This window comes from Apium graveolens, chromosome 10 (genome assembly GCF_009905375.1).
Source record: "Apium graveolens cultivar Ventura chromosome 10, ASM990537v1, whole genome shotgun sequence".
Lineage (NCBI taxonomy): Eukaryota > Viridiplantae > Streptophyta > Magnoliopsida > Apiales > Apiaceae > Apium > Apium graveolens.
The window spans coordinates 55,678,780-55,688,423 of record NC_133656.1 but is presented as its reverse complement, the minus strand read 5'-3'; positions in this window follow the sequence as shown (position 1 = coordinate 55,688,423).

Genomic DNA, 9,644 nt, shown 5'->3' with positions numbered 1-9,644 from the left:
CGGGTCGGGGTTTGGGTTAAGACGGGTCGAACCGGGTCGTCAAAACGGGTCGTCAAAAATTAAGAACACCACCGGATTTTCTGCAGAATCTGGCGACATCCCGGATTCCGGCGAACCCAAAAACAGCTCCGTTCGATCGTTTTCCCTGGCCTGAATCCACCCGATTTCTTCCCTACTCACAACAGTCAACAACAACGACTCATAACACTAGTAATCTACCAGAAAACACTTCGATTCGGCCGGAGTCGCCATGTTTTCCGGCGACCCGACCTCCGTCCCGGCGAAACACGAACTCAGCGGTTTCCAAACCAAAATTAACGATTAAACTACCAAAATAAAGCTTATAACCCCTTCAATCTATTCATGTAATTATTGACGACAATCCTTCCATGTTTAATCCGGAAAATCGAATCAAAAATTCGAGTTTAACCCACCACTTCGGTTTTAACAAAATCGAACACCAAATCAGCTTGTAAACATACGAATCGACTGTAAATCAAAAGATAAAGCCATAATTAACTTCAAAACAACCAAACAATCAACAAAAACAAAATCCCCAATTCGACCTTAAGAACCCTAAAAATCGACTTTATAAATTACCCATCCTTGGTTGATTTTGATGATGAAATCAGAAAGAGGATATTGAGGGCTTCAAAACGGATATTCATACTTGTGATTTGGACCACATAATCATTCCCAAATCTGCTTTGATCTTCAAGAACAAATCAAAACCCTAACCCTAGTTCTTGAGAGAAAAATCTGATTTTCTGAAAAAGAAAAAAAAACTGTTTTTTTAATAATAATTATTAATAAATAAAAAGCTATTTATACTTATAGAATATTGGTAGCATTGGATCATATTGGATCGATAAATTTGTTGCCTAGCCGCTAAGTAACTACAAAACGATCCGAAAATAGATTACTTAGCCGCTAAGTAACCATAAAAATGATATAATTAAATATCAAAATTGGATAATTATCAAAACCGAGCTTCTTATAAAACACTATATACGAAAATAATGTAAAAATATCTTGTCTCTCGAGAATACGGGTTTTGTTGATTTATCGAAATGATTAGCGTATCGAAAATCTTGCGTCGAGCCGCGCACGGGTCAAACCGTAATCCGGATCGAAAAAGTTAAAACACGGAAAATGTCCGGAATTACCAGATTAGGTTAGAAAGAAGTTTTCGGAAGAGTTTCGGGTTGTAAAAACATAAAAACGGTTGAAGTTGGACGATTCCCGGCTTTATAAAATAATTTTGGTAATTACTCAGAAAATAATTAATAATTCATAAATCAATATAAAATCATATAACACTCCAAAAATTACCAGAAAAATACCATAATTATCTATACTTTATCCTGAACATATAAAAATTAAAATACTCAAATAATATCATATATAAACATCCAAAACATCAATTCCAATTATCAGATAATTCACAAAAATTCACATAAAAATTCACATAAATAATTCCAAATAATTATAATAATATTTGAAAATATGGGATATTACATCTCTAAACGTCTTCACACACACACACACTCACGTCTTTAGTTTGTAAGTTGATTTGTATGATTTGATTGATCTTCATGCGAATAACTGCATTTGTTGATATGTTGCTTGTTGGTTAGTTGAGTTATTCTATTGGGGATCGGTGCATTTATATAGTTGTATTCATGCATTTTTATTTCTCGTTCTTTGAGTCTGTTTATGCTTGAGGACAAGCATCGATTCAAGTTTGGGGGTATGTTGAGTGACATTTATGACACTTTATTATGCTCTAATAAGCTTTGAATTAGTGCATTTGTACTCAAGTTGTTATGTGTTTTAATGTGTTTTCTAGTGTTTTTGCATTTCAGGCACTATTTAGGTAATCAGGTGAATTAGCATTATTTTGGTGCTAATTTGGTGTCCCGGTGGTGTTGGGCCCGCACCATGTCCCGACTTTGGAAAAAAATAAAAGGCAGTTTAAGGAGGGAAAACGGGAATTTTGTCCCAAAATCAATTCCCAACCAGATTTTACTCACCCATATCCCATAATTCCCTCTCCAAATCAAACCCATTACTCCCATTATTCCCATAATCAAATCCCACTTCTATTCCATATCTAATTCTCTTTTCACCACCTATATATACATACACCCCATACACAAACTTCTTCACCAATTCACAAACTCTCATACATAAATTATCTCTCAAACACAACTCTTATTCTCTCTAATCAATTTACATGGCACCCAAGAGACAAAGAACGCAAGTTGGAAGCAGTACCACCGATTCTTCAACTACGAGTGGTATGAGGCCCGAGTTTTCTACTCCTGAAGCTGAGGAGGTGTACATGAGGCTTCTTTCGAAGCCAATCGTCAAGGAGCGAGGTTTTCTTCCATCAGGAAACGATGGTAAGCTTTTGGAGATGATTCTTGAGATGGGCTGGGTTCCTTTTGCTAGGCACCATCTGCTGTGCCTATGAGTGTGGTTCGCGAATTCTATGCGAATGCCAAGGCCGAGAAGAATGGCTTCACTGTGGTGTGAGGGAGGACGGTGGAGTATACTGTAGAGGCTATCAGGACTGTGATTGAGCAGCCCGTGAGGAAGGCGGGGCAGGATACCTGAAATGATAAGACTCTAGAGGACTTTGATCTGGATCTTATTGTTGCTACTCTGTGCCGGCCTGACATACATTGGAAAATCAAGAGGGGCACAATAGCCGAGTATTCTACGTTCCCGGCGTACGACATTAATAGGTTTGCCCGTGCATGGAACGCTTTTATATGTGCTAATATCATGCCATCATCGCATGTGCATGAGGTGACTGTGGAGCGTGCACGTCTGCTATGGGGCATTCTGCAGGGTGATTATGTAGATTTGGGGATGGTGTTATACCAGGGGATTCTGAGGTTCTTGAGGGGAGCACTACAGGGTCTATTCTGTATGCGTCAATGGTGACAAAAGTGTGCGTGGCAGTTGGTGTGCATTGGCCCGCACATGAGCAGTTGCAGATTCCGAGTGCTCTGATCGATAGCAATACTTTAGCTACGATGCAGGAATGGGATGGAGGCAAGCCCGATTTGAAGGGGCTTGGGTATTCTTCACCTACCTGGTGGGAGGCCAGCTGTTGGTCAGGCGAGCAGGACTGTATGGAGATCTCAGTTAGGAGATGAAGGAGGACCATCGCAGCAGCAGCAGGAGGCATCTGGAGTGGACATGGGAGCTGGCTTGAGCTCGACGCAGTATAGGCGTCTTACGAGGAGGATGGATGTGATGCACGACATCCATAGTCGTTTTGCACAGGATCTCACCCAGGCACTTGGGAATGCATTTAGAGCCACCGTAGTTGACATTTAATGGCCAGTATTTGGTGAGGACTCTATGTATCCGCCTCCTGACACACCTGACAGTCCACCCCTTAAGGGTGAGGATTCTGATTCAGAGTAGGTATGCCTGATTCCTTACTATTACCTTCACCGAGGACAGTGAATATTTTAAGTTTGGGGGTAGTAGTTGAAGGAATATGCTTGTGTGAGTCTCATATAGTTGCATGTTTATGATAGTTTAGTTCATATAGTTTGCATGTTTTGCCATGTAGTTTTTTTATTATTTATTTATTTATTTGGGTAGTTTTATGATATTTTGTTCATGTAGTTTCATGCATTTGCATTATAACATGATCCCTTAGATAATTTTTTCCGATTGACTTGCGATATTGATGCTAGTGTAGTGATGTCGTATTTAGTGATGTTGAGTCTTATTTGATTGATTTGCATGCTAGAGACACTTGTATTTCACTAAATCTTATAGGATGTTAGAATGATAGATCATGATCATGGTTTATTTGATTTGTCCAGGTTTAATCGCTTGTTTATATTTAGAATTTAGGGTATTCTCTTAATAATAAAAACATGGATATTTAACAATTGGAGAAATTGGATTTCATTGCTAGTAGTGTGGCTAGGTGTCAAATGGCTAGTAGCAGACTCATATTTTTATGAGTAGTCTAGGGTTGAATGAGATGGAGCGAAACACACTCATTCAGAAATTGTGAAAAAAGAAAAATAAAAAAGGAAAAAAAAGAAAAAAAAGTATATGTATGATTGATCACGAGTGGGCTCTTTAGTACTCGGGTTATTAAGTTCGTAGGGGACTTTATGCCTAGTGACCTAAGGCTTTTATGGTCCAGGATCCGCTAACCTAACGCTCGCTACATGGGTGCTATTGTATAAGCCTTTTGTGGACCTCACTCATTGCACGATCACATAAGCATATTTGTTTGTTTTGTTGTGAATAAAAGCATGAATCCGTATAAAACTCTAATATAAGAATTGAAGTGTTATAAGTTATTTTGAGTCTAGCTTTTTATTTTATTTATAACCTAATGATTTCCTTGATGAGTAGTGAGTCATGATTATTGATCTAGTTGCGATAGTATATCTGTAAGCGTCTTCACACACACACGTCTCTAGTTTGTAAGTTAATTTGTATGATTTGATTGATCTTCATGCGAATAACTGAATTTGTTGATATGTTGCTTGTTGGTTGGTTGAGTTTTTCTATTGGGGATCGGTGTATTTATATAGTTGTATCCATGCATTTTTATTTCTTGTTCTTTGAGTCTGTTTATGCTTGAGGACAAACATCGATTCAAGTTTGGGGGTATGTTGAGTGACATTTATGACACTTTATGATGCTCTAATAAGCTTTGAATTGGTGCATTTGTACTCAAGTTGTTATGTGTTTTAATGTGTTTTCTAGTGTTTTTGCATTTCAGGCACTATTCAGGTAATTAGGTGAATTAGCATTGTCCTGGTGCTAATAAGATAGTGTGTTAATTCTTAATGAAGCGAAAGTGAATTTAAGGATTTAGAACTTGCCATGCTAGCATAGGTTCATGTAATTATTATGCATGATTCGTAGGTAATTTTAATCATCTTACTTGCTATGTAATCAAAATAGATAACTTGTGCTTAAACCTTTATGTTGTCAAATTCTATAGACATATATGGTCTCAATATAATTGGTGCCTATTTAGCTTCTATCTCTTTTGTGGATGTCTGGTAGAATGGTACTCGTGCAACGAAAGTTGGCGTTTATCAGTTTCGTGTTATTTGATTAGTGTCATCACCATTGCATGCTAAGGTTAAGAAGAATAAGGCTATTGAATGAAGTATTTAATAAAGTTAGAATCCCATGTTTGTCATATATATTAATTCAGTAAATCTTATTCTCTTAGTTATAATTATTTGAGTAATTCTTAGTTATAAACAATCTCAATTTGTTATAGTCTAAGCATTGAATAATAACCATACATTGTTGCTTAGATGCATAAATTAGATAGTTAACCAATATAGTCTATGTGGGAACAAACTAGAAAAGATTCTATACTACTTGCGAACTCGTATACTTGCGTGTATTATTAGCGCGTGTTTAGCAACTAACACACGACGCCAGGAAAGTGGAGTAATCAGTAGTGCCCCTCTTGAACTTCCAATGAGTCTCAGGCACACAGAGAGTAGCAACGGTGAGATCCAAATCAAAGTCCTTCAGATTCTTATCGTTCCACGTGTCCTGACCCACCTTCCTCGCGGGCTGCTCAATCACTGCCCTGATAGCATCAACACTGTACTCTACAGTCCTTCCTCTCACCACCTTGCACCCATTCTTCTCTACCTTGGCGTTTGCATAGAACTCCCGCACAACACTCATGGGCACAGCAGCGGGAGCCTCATAGAAAGGTACCCAGCCCATTTCGAGAATCATCTCTAACAACTTACCATCCTTCTCTGATGGCAGAAAACCTCGCTCTTTAGCAATAGGCTTCGAGAGAAGCCTCGTGTACTCCTTCTCAGCCTCAGGAGTAGAAAACCTGGGCCTCACACCACCCGCAGATGAAGAATCGGTGGTGCTGCTTCCAACTTGCATTCTTTGTCTCTTGGGTGCCATTGGGATTGAAGAAGAAAGAACAAAAGCTTAAGTATTTAGAGAGAATTTGTGTTTGCGAGTTTGAAAATTGGTGGAGAAGTTGTGTGTAAGTGTATGTATTTATAGGTGGAGAGGTGTGAATTCTATAAGGAATAGAAGTGGGAATTGATTATGGGAATCGTAGGAATAATGGAATTGATTAAGAGAGGGAATTATGGGATGTGGAAGAGTAAAAATCGGGTTGGAATTGATTTTGGAGTAAAAATCCCGATTTTACCTTAATAAACTGCTGAAACATTTTTTTTTCGAACATGACCCAACGCGGGCGCGCTCACTATCTGGAAAACCGGTGCGGCCGCGCGCTAGAACAGCGCGGGGGCGCTTGATTACTGAAAAAATGGCACGGCCTCGCACTTGTTCCGCGCGGGCGCGCCCAGCTTCTGTAGTTGGCCCTGAATTTTTTCCTTTTTCTGGTTTTTTTATGTTTTTCTCTTTTCTTCTTACTTCTTCTACCTACTAATGTACAACATAATAATGCTTCAATCTTTGACCATTTACCTTGAACGCTTGGCCCAGATCATTCTCAAAAATTTCCACCGCTCCATGTGGAAACACAGTTTTGACAATGAACGGCCCTGACCATCTTGACTTCAACTTTACAGGAAAAAGTCGGAGACAAGAGTTGAACAAAAGAACTTGTTGCCCTGACACAAATGACTTGAGCACTAGACCCCTATCGTGCCACCTCTTGACTTTCTCCTTATACATTTTATTGTTTTCATAAGATTGAAGTCATAATTCATTAAGTTCATTCAATTGAAGCATCCTCTTCTTTCCAGCCGCATCTAAGTCCAGATTCAACTTCTTCAAACCCCAATATGCCTTATGCTCGAGCTCCACAGGCAAATGACACCCCTTACCATAAACCAACTGAAATGGCGACATTCTCAATGGAGTCTTATATGCTGTCTATACGCCCAAACAACTTCATCAAGCTTCAAAGACCAATCCTTCCTTGATGGACACACCACTTTCTCCAAAATGCGCTTGATCTCTCTGTTAGATACCTCAGCCTGATCATTCGTCTGAGGATGATAAGCCGTAGCAATGCGATGATTCACATTATACCTTTTCATCATAGCAGTGAACTTGCGATTACAAAAATTTGACCCCTCATCACTGATTATGACTCTTGGAATTTTAAACCTTGTGAATATCTACTTGTGAAGAATATTAAGGACCACTTTCACATCATTCGTTGGAAACACCTTAATTTCAACCCATTTTGACACGTAATCAACCGCCAACAAGATATACTGATTGTTAAAAGATGAGTTAAATGGCCCCATGAAGGCAATTCCCCAAACATCGAAGACCTCAACCTCAAGAAGCACATTAAGAGGCATCTCATCTCTGTTAGACATATTACCCACACGTTGACATCAATCACATTTTAAAACAAACTGATGAGCATTTTTAAACAACATCGGCCAAAAGATCGCCCCATAATGTCCTCCATAAGCCGTTGAGTGGCAATCTCGCAAGATCGCCCCCGTTTTGCTGTAAGGAATACATCTCCTGATGATTTGGTCAGCTCCTTGGCGAAAGAGAAATGGCTCATCCCACATATACCACTTCACCTCATGTAGAAACTTCTTCCTTTGAGCATAAGATAAGTCGGGATGCATGATATTACTCACATGGTAGTTCACAATGTCTGAAAACCACGGTTCTTCTTTTTGCACTCCAAATAATTGCTCGTCGGGAAAAGACTCATTTATCAATGTCTTATCCAATGAAGTAGCATTAGGATTTTCTAAACACGAAAGATGTTCAGCAACTTGATTTTCAGTTCCTTTTCTGTCCTTGATCTATAGTTCAAATTCTTGGAGCAAAATAACCCATCTAATCAATATAGGCTTCGAGTCCTTTTTTGAGACGAGATATCGAATTGCGGCTTGATTAGTGAAAACTGTCACCTTAGTCCCAAGTAGATAAGATCGAAATTTCTCAAACCCATAGACAATAGCCAAAAGCTCTTTCTTCGTAGTAGTATAATTCAGTTGGGCACCATTTAGGGTCTTACTAGCATAGTAGACCACATGAAATATGTTGTTCTTCCTCTGCCCAAGAACTGCTCCAACTGCATAGTCACTTGCATCGCACATCATCTCAAAAGGCTCATTCCAATCAGGTACAGTTATGACCGGGGCCGTGATTAAACTCTTCTTCAATGTCTCAAAATCTGCTAGGCACTCGTCATCAAACTTGAAAGGAACATCTTTCTCCAACAGACTGCAAAAGGCTTTGAAATTTTGAGTAGTCCTTGATGAAACACCTGTAGAAACCCGCATGACCAAGAAAACTGCGAATTCCCTTAACAGAAATGGGTGGAGGAAGATTCTCAATGACCCCCCACCTTGGCCTTGTCCACCTCTAGACCTTTACTAGAAACTTTGTGCCCGAGAATGATGCCCTGTCGCACCATAAAGTGACATTTTTCCCAATTGAGAACCAGATTGGTCTCAACACACTTCTTGAGAACATGTCCCAGATTTTGCAAGCATTCGTCAAAAGAATCTCCAAAGAATAAGAAGTCATCCATGAACACCTCCACATTCTAGCCAATCATGTCAGAAAAGATTACCATCATACATCTCTGAAATATGGCTGGCGCACCACACAGACCAAAAGAAACTCGTCTGAAGGAGAAAGTACCAAATGGACAAGTGAAGGTAGTCTTCTCCTGATCTTTTGGAGCAATACAAATCTGATTGTAACCTGAATATCCGTCCAGAAGACAATACTACTCATGACCGTCCAACCTGTCGAGCATCTGATCAATGAAGGGCAAAAGGAAGTGATCCTTCCTAGTGGCTTTGTTCAGCTTCCTGTAGTCCATGCAAACTCTCCACCACGTGACTGTCCTTGTAGGAATAAGCTCATTCTTCTCATTTGCTACCACAGTAATTCCACCTTTCTTTGGCATACATTGAACCGGGCTTACCTATGAACTGTCATAGATAGGGTGGATAATCCCTCCATCTAGCCACTTAAGAATTTCTTTCTTCACTACTTCCTTCATGATAGGATTAAGTCTTCTTTGCTGCTCGACCGTAGGTTTGCTACCTTCCTCTAGCAGAATTTTATGTATACAGTAAGAAGGGCCGATTCCCTTGATATCTGCTATAGTCCATCCAATTGCTGACTTGAACTCTCTCAGAATCCTCAAAAGCTTTTCCTCATCACTACCTGAAAGGTCAGATGCAATAATAACAGGCGGAGTAGATGCATCACCTAAAAATGCATACCTCAAATGTTCAGGTAAAGGCTTAAGCTCAAGAATGGGAGCTTCCTCAATAGAAGGCTTGAGGCGTTTAGGAGCTCTGTTCAATTCCTCCATTCCAAGAGATTCAAAAGGCATATCAATTTTCCTTTTCCAGGGAGAAGCATTCAAATATTACAATTGTTCTTCACCTTCATCATCTTCACTATCTGAATTCCCCAACAAGGCTTTTTCTAAGGCATCAGACCTTAGCAATTGATCAAGTTCTGATGTGACCACCGAATCGACCAACTCCACTTTTAAGCACTCCTCATTATCAGCAGGGAATTTCATAGCATTAAAAACATTAAACGTGACATCCTGATCCAGAACTCGCATGGTGAGCTCACCCTTCTACACATCTATCAAGGTTCGTCCCGTCGCTAGGAAAGGTCTT